This window comes from Odocoileus virginianus, chromosome 4 (genome assembly GCF_023699985.2).
Source record: "Odocoileus virginianus isolate 20LAN1187 ecotype Illinois chromosome 4, Ovbor_1.2, whole genome shotgun sequence".
NCBI classification, from domain to species: domain Eukaryota; kingdom Metazoa; phylum Chordata; class Mammalia; order Artiodactyla; family Cervidae; genus Odocoileus; species Odocoileus virginianus.
This window is the reverse complement of record NC_069677.1, coordinates 36685867-36699861: the sequence shown is the minus strand read 5'-3', so window position 1 is coordinate 36699861 and position 13995 is coordinate 36685867. Positions and strand designations below refer to the sequence as shown.

At 44.1% G+C, this 13995-nt stretch overlaps 1 protein-coding gene across 1 annotated transcript in view; it reads right to left on the bottom strand.

The window, feature by feature from the left end:
- The window catches only part of PLD1 (phospholipase D1), a 219010-nt gene extending 206323 nt beyond the window's left edge, over positions 1–12687 (bottom strand). Inside the window, exon 1 of the mRNA XM_070466417.1 lies at positions 12607–12687. The gene's annotated coding sequence lies outside the window, so the exon portion shown is untranslated. The remainder of the gene's footprint in view (positions 1–12606) is intronic.
- Between the last annotated feature and the right edge of the window lie 1308 nt (positions 12688–13995).

Sequence of the window (13995 nt, the reverse complement as noted above, 5' to 3'; positions counted from 1 at the left end):
CAGCTAATTGTCCCTCCCCTAAGAGGTAGAACATAACTCCCTACCTCAACAGTATGGGCTGTGCAGAGTGACTTCCTTCCAAAGAGGAAGCGGGGAGCAACTCCACAGAGAAGAAACCTTCCAAACACTCCCTTGCAAGGTGATTAAAGTGAACATCAGTAGCAGTAAATCATAATGATGTATGCGATGTACATGACTTTGACGCGATGTAATGAGACCACCTTTGTGGTCTTCCTCTCCAATGTAATCATGAGAAAAACATCATAATTGAGGGACAGTCTACAAGAAACCTTTGGACTTCCCCAGAGGCTCAGCAGTAAAGAATCTGCCTGCAATGCAGGAGACCCAGATTCAATCCCTAGGTTGGGAAGATCCACTGGAGAAGGAAATGGTTACCCACTCCAGTATTCTTGCTGGGGAGATCCCATGGACAGAGGAGCCTGGCAGGCTACAATCCATGGGTCACAAAAGCATTATACACGAGTTAACAACTAAACAACAACCACTGCAAGATACCTATAGGATACCTAACCAGTAACCCTTTAAACATCAAGGTCATCAAAAACATGGAAAATCTGAGTAAATATCATAGCCCAGAGGGGCCTAAGGAGACATGACAACTAAATGTAATACGGTATCCTGGATGGGATCCTGGAATAGAAAAAGGACATTAGAGAAAACTGAGGAAATCTGAATAAAGTATGGACTTTAATAACAATACATGAGTATTGATTCATTAATTATAACAAAAACGCCATCCCAATATAAGATGTTAATAAGAGAGAAAACCATAGTTTACCCATGTATACCATCCTCAAAATGGCTACCCACTCCAGTATTCTTGGGCTTCCATAGTGGCTCAGATGGTTAACAATCTTCCTGCAAAACAGGAGACCTGGGTTCAATCCCTGGGTCATAAAGACCCCCTGAAGAAGGGAATGGAAACCCACTACAGTAATTTTGCCTGGAGAATTCCATGGACAGAAGAGCCTGGTGTGATACAGTCACAGGGTCACAAAGAGTCAAACACCGAGCAACCAACACTTTCACTTTTTCACTTCACCATCCTCGAAACTTTTCTGTAAATCTGAAACACAGAGCTTACTTTTTAAAAAATAAATATACAAAATCATGCTTTTTTCAAATGATATGCTTTTATGGAGAGTGAAGTTTAGAGAAGTGCAGAGCTTTGCTCTCTACATCTCTTACCCCAGCTGCTGCTCCAATCCTAGGGCAGACTGAAATCACTATCATGAAAAACTGGGATGTGTTATTGTAACGAAACACCAGCCCATTTCAGGCAGCCTAGGAGCCTGTGCCACACGACTCAGTCCAGCCTTAACTGACTGTATTAGACCACAAGCTCTGTGCGGGCAGAACCACATCTTCACAGCACAAGCACATGCTGAGCACTCCGCTGGCATCAAAAGACCACTGATGAACTCAGCAGCACCAGCATAAGCAGCAAACACAAGGTGATGGCTTTCACCACCAGCCCTACTGGTCTTCCTTGGCCACAGATCTGTAAAACTTACTTCCTCATTAGTCCAAGTCTGTTCCCTGTGACATCAGATAGGACAAACCTCTCCAACATGCCCTTCTGGACTCCTGAGTCTTACAGAGTGATGTATAGCCCTCTTACCCCATCACCCCACCCAACACCACCCCAATAGAGCTCAAAGAGGGAGGAAAACAGGAATTTCCCCAAATCTATCAGGCTTATTTTACACTACTTTCATGTTTAATTGATCCATTTTATCACAGATTAATCACTCACAGGACAAGCAGCTACAGCTGAATCAACCCTTACACGCTCTCTGCAAATGAAAGGAAACATTCATACACAGGGCTACAGATTTTGTTTCCCATCGGTTGAGAGTGGCCCTTGTTCCACATGGCAGTAATATCTCAGCAATGCATCACTGTCCCAAAGGTAACATCTGTGGAATCAGGAAAGAATGATAACAAGAATTGATGAATTACCTGGGAAACCAGGGTTCACACTAACATCACATACTCACACAGTAGTTCAGAGAGGCATTCATTTTACAAGTAATTAGTGAGCACCTACTACATGCCGGGCAAATGCCAGCTCTCATGGAGCTTATGTTTATATATGTAGAAAACTCACTATTCAAGAAAACTCAGTATTTAAGACGTGAAGAAAAACTCAGAGTGATCAGTGCTGGGGTGAAAATCACCCACAGGAATAGCTAGGACAATGAGGCTATGAGCAAGGTAATGGGCAGGGAGGCAGATTTGATGGTCAGGGAAAGACTTTTCAGAGAGGTGACATTTGAACCTTTCGTCATTGACCCAAATGTCAACAAGATCCACGCCACGCAAAGACTCGGGAGAAGGGTATTCCTGGCAGAGGGAATGGCATAGTGCAAAGCCCTGAAGTGGAACCAGGTTGGTATGTTCCAGAAACAGAAACCTCCCCCTCCCCCGACCATCCCCAGAGATGGCTACTGTAGTTCAGAAAGGTGAAAACTGAGGCTAACGTGGGAATAAACCTCACTTAGCTGACTCCCCTGCCAGTCTCCAAGTACCATGCAGAGCTGTGTCCTTAGGTGAGAATCTAGGCCCCAACAGATCTGAGCTCAGGGACTCAGGCCCTTATCTGAGAAACAGGTTTATGGGGCCAAGAGGCAGACTCTGAAAGTTGTCTCACAGGAAGAGAGGCCAAACATAAAAATTAAGACTCTCGGGCAATGTGGCCAGGGTCCAGTAGGCCAAATGACTTGACGCTACACAGGGCACATGGAGGCCCCAGGGCTGGGCAGCAAGGGCCCACAGGGGCCAAGCAGGTATATGGGAGGGTCATCAGAATCCCAAAGGAACTCACAAGATACTGCACTGAGTCGCCTCCACCCCAAGAACCCCAGTTTAGTAGGTACATGTCTGAACCTGGGACTCTGAATTTAATCAAACTCCCAGGTGATTTTGTTTAGCCAGACCTTAGAATGACTGACTGGGAGTGAGGAGAGGGAAAGCTTGCCCTGGAGGGGAAAGCCGAGTCTGAAGAATCCTGTCTCTACAGACAAATAGAATCAAGAATGGAAGAGAAGGCAGTTAAGGGAAAACGCACTTGGTATAACTATACGTCCACGCATAATCTTTAAAATTGGTAGAAAAGAAAAAGGGAAGTAAAATTTTATAGTCTAATAAAGAGCTTAAAAATATATAGCTAATATCATTTAAGAAGTTGAAAGTTTTCTCCCAGGAATAGGAAAAAAGATCGTCTGCTATTACGGATCGTGCACGCATGCGTGCTATGTCACTTCAGTTGAGTCCAACTCTTTGTGACCCCATGGACTGTAGCCCGCCAGGCTCCTCTGTCCATGGGGTTCTCAAGACAAGAATACTGGAGTGGGTTGCCATGCCCTCCTCCAGGGACCTTCCCGACTGTATTCAACACCATGATAGATGTCATATTTAATGCAATTAAACAAAAAAAAAGAAAGAAAGAAAAAATATAAAGTGGATGCAGCTGAAATACAGAAAAAAGTATGAAACCAAAATTATACTAGCTAATAGGAAAAGACAGTTAAGAACACTGCATAACTTGGGGTATTCCTTTTCCTCCAACCGCATCGCCAAACTTAAGACATTACTTTTGTTTTCAATATAATGCATTTAATACAAGTTTAAAACCTAAACTTAGGCAATCTGTTGTTTCATAATGGCATATTTAACAACTGGCTCATGAAATTCCTGAAAATTTAAAACCAGCTCTCAGCATGTCAGTTCCAGCGCACCACTGGCAAAAGCTTCTGGAAAAAAAAAACAAAAAGCAGTCCACTGCCTTTCCTTTCCCTCTTCAGATCCGTCTTCTCTTCCCTCCAACAGACATACAGCAGTGCTTTCACATCTGCTCCGAGGAGCCCCACGGTTCCAGCTGCTAAGGTCAGCCTGTGCCAGGATGTGGGCAGGGAGGGAGACACAGCTGGTTCACGGGCCCCATCTACGAATCCTCAAGAACGGCTGTGCTTAGGGTGTTCTATATACTGGGATTTCGCAGAAGAATTGATTCAGAAAAGCGGTTCTTAGGGGCAGGGCAGGGGACAGTAACAACAATTTTTTCCTTCAAGTATGAAAATGGCTGGTCTAGGTTACTGACACACAGCCTACGCTTCCATCCATGATTCATGCAGGTGTGTGTTACCCACACCCCTATAAAGCTGGCGAAGCCTGTGACGCCATCCTGCCATTTAACGTGAAGGCAGGAACGTGATGGGAGGCATGTTATTCCAACACAGCACGAACTGGTTCACTCGTCCCTTGAGAGTGCACCCTATTCTTAATTCTAAATACACTTTAAAAATACACCTCCATACATACACTCATTGGAAAAGAGAGACGAATCATGCTTCTCCTACTATAAATGCATGCTACCCTGTGTGTGTGTGTGCAGACAGTGTGTCTGATTCTTTGTGACCCCAGGGACTGTAGCCTCCAGGCTCCTCTGTTCATGGGATTTTCCAGCAAGAATACCGGAGTGGGTTGCTATTTCCTTCTCCAGGGGATCTTCCCCACCCAGGGATTGAGAGAGAGCTCTTGCATCTCCTGCTCTTGGCAGGAGGATTCTTTACCACTGTGCCATTGGTCTCCTGCATTGCAGGCGGATTCTCTATCCAGCTACTACCGGATTCCCCACCAGGGAAGTCACTGCACCGCCTGCGAAGCCCAAATGCCATCTTACATTTGTAAATTAAGAAAAACTCAAATTTTCTACCTAATGTCAAAACATATACCTAAAAAGTATGATTATCAAAGGCATACAGCCCATTATCCCTAGTTGTAACTAGCTCTGTTGCCTGAAGCTTTCCTACTGCTTCTCATCACTGGGGTCTCATGGAATGCCATACTTATTCAAGAATTCCTCTCAGGAAAAATTAATTTCTCCCTCGTCCATATTCCCATAAGGCCCCACCTCCATGTATCCTCCAACAGTGATTTGCTTGGTTATCTAGGGATGTCACTCCTGCTAGATCTGGGGTGGAGTGGGGAGAGCTTCGTGGAAGAGGGGAACTAACATTTATTGTGTCATTTCTATGTTCCAGTTGTTAGTCGCTAAGCTGGGTCCAACCCTTTTACAATCCTGTGGACTATAGCCCACCAGGCTCCTCAGTCCATGGGATGCTCCAGGTAAGAATACTGGAGTGAGTTGCCATTTCCTTCTCCAGGGGATCTTCCCGACCCAGGGATTGAACCTGCATCTCCTGCACTGGCAGACAGATTCTTTACCACTGAGGCACCAGGAAACCCCAGCTTCTAAGCTAAATGCTTTACAGGCATTGTTTCCTGCAGTCCCCACAATAATCCTATGAGATAGGTATTATTTTTATCCCCATTCTACAGATAGGGAAACCAAGGTATAGGGGACTAAAGTTACTTGTCTCAGGCCACATGGTGCTCAAGTCCTCAGGATCTGAATCCTAGCTCTCAGGCTCCTAGGACAAGAACTGTGGTCATTACTCCTGGTGAGGAACTTGTGGGGCTCAACTGTACCTTACTGTTATTTACCTTACTTGCTTTACAAGACCTGCTTTGATTCATCACTGTCCCATCACCCTACATTTCCAGATAAGACAGTGGCAGATTGGGGTTGGGACTGGGGTTAGGGTAAAAAAAATCTTTGCTCCATGTTCCTAGCTTTGAAATATTTAGCATCTACAATATTCTATCAGGTGATTCTTTTTTTCCTTAAGATAATATGATTTTGGAACCCACACCTCAATCCTCTGCTAATCCTCTCCAATCTTCTTATTGCAAAGGACTCTTTCATCAGAATTCAGGTAGAAATTACTGCAGGAAAAGACCAATGAGATGAGTAAACTGGCTGCAAATTCAAAATGCCACAGACTGTCCACTGCACTTCTACAAGTTTATTTCTGAAAGTAGTTAAATGGCACAGCAGAACAAATCAATAAGTAAAACATTCATTATAATAACCTACTTTTCTGGAAATATTTACATATTTTGAATAAAATGGATCACACCGATTCAGTTCACATCGTTAATTGTACACTACAATGAGCACTGGAGACGCAAAAGTGAAAAAAACACAGTCAGTGACCTCTCACGGGGAAGACAAGTGATAAAATAATTGAAAACCCTGTGATTCTAATATCATGCTATATGTAAAATCCATTCATAAAAAATGGGGTAAACAAAAATAGATTAGGTTAGTATGAAGATCCCAAGCAGGGGCTAAGAGTTCCCTGGTATCTCTTTGTCCACATGCTTTGTTGATTAGCAATGGTTTTAAGCAACAATAAGATCACTTTAAGATAAAGACTTGAACGTAAGACCTGAGACCATAAAACTCCTAGAAGAAAACATAGGCAGTATGCACTTTGACAGTGGTCTTAGCAATATCTTTCTGGATTTGTCTCCTCGGGCAAGGGAAACAAAAGCAAAAATGAACAAGTGGAACTAAACCAAACTAAAAAGTTTCTGAACAGCAAAGGAAACTATCAACAAAATGAAAAGACAACCTACCAAATGGGAGAAGATATTTACAAACCATATATTCAATAAAGGGTTGTCATCTAAAATATAAAAAGAACTCATATAACTCAACAACAAAAAAACAAACAACCCAATTTAAAAATGGGCAGAGGAGATGAAGAAACATTTTTCCAAGAAGACATACAGACGGCTAATGGGCACATGAAAAAATGTTCAACATCACTAATTATTATGGAAATCCAAATCAAAACCACAATGAGGTATCACCACATGCCTGTTAGAAAGGCTATGATCAAAAAGGCAAGAAATAACAAGCTGGCAAGGAAGTGGAGAAAAGGGAAGCTTCATACACTGTTGATGGGACTGTAAATTGCTGCAGCCATTTTGGGAAACAGTGTAGAGATCCCTCAAAAAATTAAGTATAGAACTACTGTATGATCCAGCTATCCTATTTCTGCATATTTAGCCAAAGAATGAAAAACATGAATTAAAAAAGATATATGGACCTCTATGTTCATTACAGCATTATTTACAATGGATATGGAAACAAGCTAAGTGCCCCAAATGAATGAATGGATAACAAAGATGTGGTGTCCTCATATTAGAAATTATTAGATGCATGAACGTGGCCAATCACTTCTCTGAGGCCTAGCATTCTAATCTGTTAATGTGAGTACCAATAATGTTGTTTGGCTTGCAAATGAGGTCATGTGTGGGAAGACAATGTAAAGGTGCATGGCATTCCTAGACATGAATATTAACTGGTGGACAGTTTAACATCTCATGCTACAATGTTACTGATCCAAATGGAGAAGTCCTGTGGAAGCCCAGGAATACTGAAACTCCAGGAAAATGTCTGGTGACTTTAACTTTAGTGACCACTAACAGGCTGGAAAATACATTTTTAAATATGCCTTTTAAATGTTGCTAAAGAGTGGATTTAAACAACTTTGTAAAATAAATGACTGTTAAAAAAAATGTGATAATTACAATGGAATATTACTCAGCCACTAAAAAGATGAAATCCTGCCTTTTGAACAGTATAACTGGACCTGGAAGATATTATGTTAAATGAAAACAAATACTATATGATTTTGCTCATTTGTGAAATATAAAAAACAAACTAAAAAGCAAAAAAAAAAAACAAACAAACCAAACACATAGATACAGAGAACAAAGTAGTGAGTTGCTAGAGTGAAAGGGCTGGGGGGGATGGTGGGGAGGGCGAAATGGATAAAGAGGATCAGATATATGGAGATAGATGTAACTAAAAATTTTGGTGGCTGTAGTGTATACAGGGGCTTCCCAGGTGGCACTAGTGGTAAAGAACCTGCCTGCCAAAGCAGGAGACATAAGAGATGTGGGTTGGATCCCTGGGTTGGGAGGATCCCTGAAGGAGGGCATGGCAACCCACTCCAGTACTACTGCCTGGAGAATCCCATGGACAGAGGAGCCTGGCAGGCTACAGTCCACAGGGTCACAAAGAGTCAGACATGACTGCAGGGATTTAGCACAGTGTATCCAGAAGGAGAAATAGAATATACATGAAACTTACATAATGTTATAAATCAATGTTAACTCAACAGAAAAATAATAAATAAATAATCGCTTCAGGATAAACCAAAGAAAAGATCGTTTTCATCTACACTTGACATTTCAAAGGGACTGTTACGCAGAATCACATGGGCGCTCGAGCTTGTGTAAAGAACTGACAAAACTTTCAGCACCCTGTCTTCCCCTGTGCTGGTTCCTCTCTGCACTGGCTTCTTCCTCCCACTCCACCACCTTCCTTTTCCCATGTTTATTCCTTATTCTCCTTCATCCAGATTCACTTACTGTCTGCAAGAGCCTACTCTGAAAAAAAAATCACTGTTGAATACTGAACTTTGATTTTCCTGTCCTTTATATAAAGTTTGTCAATTTACGCCCTTAGAAGTCTCTCCCTCTCTCAACAAAAGGGCCGACCAAACGGAGTTATTTTTATTTCCCTGTTGCTCTTGGCTGATTTTCTTTTGTGCGTCAGAGGCTTTCAAAAGGTTCCCAACTCCAGATCCAAAAAGTGCACAAAAATGATTCAGTACAGAATAAAATATTCCTCTCATACAGAGGGGAGCCTGAGGTCACAGGCTGGGGAAGGAATTGGGGTTCTGGAGCCCTAAGCAGCAAGACTGTCCATGGCCTATGGTCAGCCACAAGCTTCTGTTCTGTCCACCTGGGATAAAACCCAGGCCTTCATTTGGCCAGGCCTTCATTTGGGCTGGGTTAGATTAGCTCTGGGATGGTCATAATGATTATTAAAATGCAGAAGTGTTTCCTCTCTGATAGGCAAATACTGCCTCCCCATACACACATCCTGGCCTCCACAGACCCTTTCAGGATCCCTGTCCAAAACTCCTCACAATCAAGAGGCAAGGAGATCAGCAGAGAGTCTCTAGGACCCTGTCTCAGTGCTCACAGAGCCTGACAAAACCACACTCCACTTTAATTTCCGCTGGTGAAAAATGTGTTCATGTTTGTGTGTGTGTGTGTGTGTGTGTGTGTGTGTGAAAGTTGCTCAGTCATGTCCCACTCTTTTCGACCCCATGGACTGTAGCCCACCAGGCTCCTCTGTCCATGGGATTTCCCAGGCAAGAATACTGGAGAGGGTTGCCATTTCCTTCTCCTGCTGAAAAATAAAGGAATTGAATTGGTCGTCTGAGTTGTACTTCTATTGCAATTATGTCAAGTTATTTATCCCTAAGGATAAGGACAAGACAGTGGTATAATAATACAAAAAAAATTCATTTGTTAGGAGGGTGGAATCTCTGGCTCTATTTTTCTGATGAGACAGCAGTGCCAAAACCCTGGGTTCAAGATGCCTGCGATGGAATCCCAGCTCTGCCATGGGTTTAGCTGTTTGATCTTGCTGTACCTCCAATGACCTCATCTTTAAGGGGCTGGTAGGACTATTCCATACCTACTTCACGGGGCTGTTTTGAGAATAAAATGTGCTCATGTGTGTAAAATGATTAGAATAGTGTCTGGTGCACAGAGAGTACCTTTAAGTGTTGACTGAATACACAAATCAGTTTGTATTCTGTCACAGAATGTTTGTTCAATAAATTAAAAAATTAAGCAAGTTTCACAACACAAAGGGAAAAAAAAAGCAGCTGTGACACTATGAAACACCCACTATACACTTTCCTTAAAAAACCCAGCATTAAAACATCTGGGATACAGGTTTTTACACTGACCTGTGAATTTAGGGAAACTAACACATTGGAAGGCATTTCCACTACCGCATGAGATAGGATTTGTACTATCCCTTTTCTAATCAGAAATGTCACAGGCTTACGAGAAATTTAGGGTTTGAGTTTCTCATTTTAATCCTGCAAAAGCATTTATCCACACCGTGGCGGGAGAATACATTTTATTCTGTGGTCCTAAGACTGGAAGAATTAAAAATGTAAAACCAGGCCCTGTGTAGCTACGGCTTCTCTCATGCACACAGTGCCTCAAACCAAGAGTTTAAAGGGTCATATCTTATGTACTGGGTCCTCTGGGTCCATCAATGTTTAGAAAACATCTAGAGTGGAAAGGAAACCGCTACACCCAGGAGCTAGCTCAATCAAAACTCCTTTTAGTTATTAAAAGGGTGCACAACCTGAGCTCAAGCATAATTTGGAAACACGCTACAGAGCTGCTAATGAGACAAAGGAATTTCATCTTTCTGTTAGAGATTAAGGAGAGGAAACTACCAACAACAACTCTAGGGAATTCCCTGGCAGTCCAATGCTTAGGACTCCGCACTCTCACAGCTCAGGACATGGGTTCAAACCCTTGTCTGGGAACTAAGACTCCGCAAGCCACTGGCATGACCAAAAAACAAACAGAAAAACTCCCTCACCTGTTTCTGCCACTTCATAGCTAAACCTCACAGTACCTTTATACACAAATTTAAACAGGTCCCAAGCTTATCCTCTGGGTTTCCCAGGTGGTTAAAAAAACCCGCCTGCCAATGCAAGAGACTTAAGAGATGAGGTTCAATCCCTGGGTGGGGAAGATCCCCCCTGGAGGAGGGCCCGGCAACCCACTCAAATATTCTTGCCTGGAGAATCCCATGGACAGAGGAGCTTGACGGGCTATAGCCAATAGGGCTGTAAAGAGTTGGACACTACTGAAGCAACTTAGCACACAAGTTTATCCTCACAGAGTAAGGTATTAGGCCTTTCCTGACGCAGATAAAACTTACTGAACATAGTCTGGTTATACCTTTTCAACTTTCTTTTCTCTAAAAATGTAAGAAGGAACTCCAACTTCGCTTAGTGAGAAAACTAAAGCTTGTATTCTAGTCATTATCATTGAAATGTTATTAAAACTCTAAAAAAATGAAGAGTTTTGTGGAGGGATAGTTGTGATGCGAGCACAAAAATATTAATGCCACTGAATTACATACTAAAAAATGGTTAAAATGAAAATTTTTATGTTATGTGTATCAACACAATAAAAATAAAATAAAATAACATGGAAAACCCTGTAAGAGTTAAAGGTAAATGAATTTTATAATAAATCATTTTTAACTAAGAAATGCACATTTAGTAATCTGACAACTTCCAAGGAGCAGGGTCCCCCACTGCCTAGTTGTAAGCGAATCAACAAGCCTAAATATAGCACTTCTAGCCGTGGTTCCCAAATACTCTAACATCAGGTACAAACATGTTAAAGACACACCTTCCTCAAAGCCTTAACTACTCACACTTTTCATATGCATTGTGAGTTATACTAGGTCCTGAGAAGACAAGCAGGGAGCTCAGACAATTAGTGAAAAGATCCTAAAACAACGTTTAAAGGCTGTGTACAAATTCAAGCTAAAAGACTGTGCCCTATTCACTTGTACGTTATCATAAAACATTTAATACTGAAAGAAAATCTTATTCAAAGAGGCAGTGTGTAATTGTGGAGTCTATTAATAGTTCGAGCTATAGATTAATTTTCATTCTTTACACTTTCATTGCGTCACCTTTAGTTAGCCATTTAACATAGCACCGAGGTCTGGAGATACCTGGCCTCCCTGAAGCCCTGAGAAAGGACTCAAAGGGCCGTCTAAACTGTAACCATGGCTGATTCATGTCAATGTATGGCAAAAACCACTACAATATTGTAAAGTGATTAGCCTGCAACTAATAAAAATAATTGGGGAAAAAAATAGCCAATAAACTGTAACCGGTAGGCCTGGCAAGTAAAGTAAGTGACCTCCTTATTTCGGGGGAAAAACCTAGGGATAATCAAACGCAGAAACGTTTGTGGTCCTTAAGAATCTACTTGCCTTTAGTATTTTACAAGGACAGTAAAGATGGCAATAATCCGAAACTAGGAGAAGGAGCAAATACAGGAGTGGTGATAGTTCTGGACTGACTCTACAAGTTCTGAAGGGCCTCACACAATCCTATCCTAGGCTTGAAGCTCCACGCTCTTGGATCTGAGACCTAAGTCCCACATGCCTGAAGCTGGAGCCCCTTGATACACACCCAGGTCCTTGCGCCCTCATCCCTGCCCCGCCCCGGCGTCATCACTTCGTGGGCGCCACAGCGGGCAGCTGTGTGGCCACACGCCCAGGACGGTGCATCTGGCGGGCTGGGCGCTCAGCCTCGGAACACAGCACTTCCTGGTTGGTTTGGGATACTGGTCCCACCGCTACCGCCGTCTCGGTCATCCCACAGCACACGCGAACCCCAGGGGCGCGAGATGACCTAGGGTCACCAGACACACTTGTACTGGGGGCCCCGCGGCGAGCTAGATGGATACACCTGCAGAAGACGTCCCCAACTTCGGCCTGGCGCCAGCGCGGCTCTGCAGTCCAGAGCCACCTGCCCCAGCGAATGTGCGCGCCGAAGTTGACGGCGTCGACTCTGCAGGAATCCGGGCCGAAGGCATGCACTGGAGGCCCCCGAATGCTGCCCGGGAGGCCGGTCCCGCGAGGCCGCAGGGAGCGGGTGCCCGCCGCCGACGCCGCTGCCAAGGCTGCGTCCAAGTTGGGCGAGGAACGGCCGGCTGCCGGGGGCCGTCGGGAAGAGGGACGGAAAGCGAGCGCGGCGGGAACCCGCTCCCCGGAGCTGTGCGCGCCCCCGGCGGCGGCCGCGCGGCTCCTACCTGTGGCGTGAGGGCGGCCTCAGGAACCTGCGCGGTGGCGGCGGATTCTCGGGGCTCCGGCGCAGCTGGCACCGCTGGAGGCAGGGGAGCGGGGAAAGAGGCAGGGCCAGAGCGGGGACCGCGCCGCCGCCCGGAACTCCGCGCCGGGATTCGCGTTGGCCCAGCAGGGGTGGGGCGAGGCGGTGCCCGGCCAGGCGCGTCTCCGCGCAGGCTGAACGGCCCCGCCGGGGAGGAGGTCTCCGGCCTCTGAACCTCTCTTTCCTGGTCCGTGTTTCTGCCTCTCTTCTCCCAAAGTTTCATAATTCAACCGCATCAATCTAGGGCATGTTCACTAGCATTACTACTACTATTACTATTATTATATCGGGCACTCTTGAGCGGCCAAGTGTGCAGGCACGGTTATAGGAGCTTTGCCTACATAATCTTAATCTTCTCTACTGCAGTTGGTAGCCACAAATGGTCTATTTCACAAGTAGGGAACGGGAACCAAAAAGTGAAACACCTTGCCAGAGGTGACACAAGAACTGGGATCTTTGTTGACGTCATCTATAAGCCTTCTTCCAACACCCTGGCTTCATGAGTTACCAAGCAAGAAAAGTGAGACTCTGAAGTAACCGGCTTAAGGTCACCCAATCAAGAACGCAGAAGACAGAAATTTGTATCTTGATGTCTTTGAAGTTCAAACTTCAGAAATCCTTGTGTAAAATAATAAATCAGGAGTAAAGCATGGAAAATTCCATTCCACCCATTGCTGTTGTTCAGTTACTCACTCTTGGCTGACCTTTTGCGACCCCATGGACTGCAGCCCGCCAGACTCCCCTGTCCTTCACCATCTCCCATGGAACTGTCCAAATACAACAGTTTTGATGTCCACTTAGAATAAAGTCTTAAGAAAAAAAACAAGAACTAGTTGTCATGTGACTTGACTAGCAGTCATTTGGGAATATAGCTTTGAGTATAGATCACCCTATCTCGTTATACAATGCTGCCTTCTGCCAAAGCCAAAAGAAGCTATTGCCTTCATGGATCCCAGACTGTTAATAACCATGGCCTCTTTAAAGTATGCAGTGGATATTGCAAGGCTGAGACATAATTGCAAGTAAGACATAATGTCTTACTGCGCACATGGAACCACATGAAGTGAAAAATATAATATTCCAGTCCAAAGTAGGGGAGGAGAAGTGACATTATTGTCTGGAACTCTGTTTTTCCTGTAACCTATAGTTGGAAGGACTGATGTTGAAGCTGAAACTCCAATACTTTGGCCACCTGATGTGAAGAGCGGACTCATTGGAAAAGACCCTGATGCTGCGAAAGATTGAAGGCAGAAGGAGAAGGGGACCACAGGGGATGAGATGGTTGGATGACATCACTGACTTGATGGACATG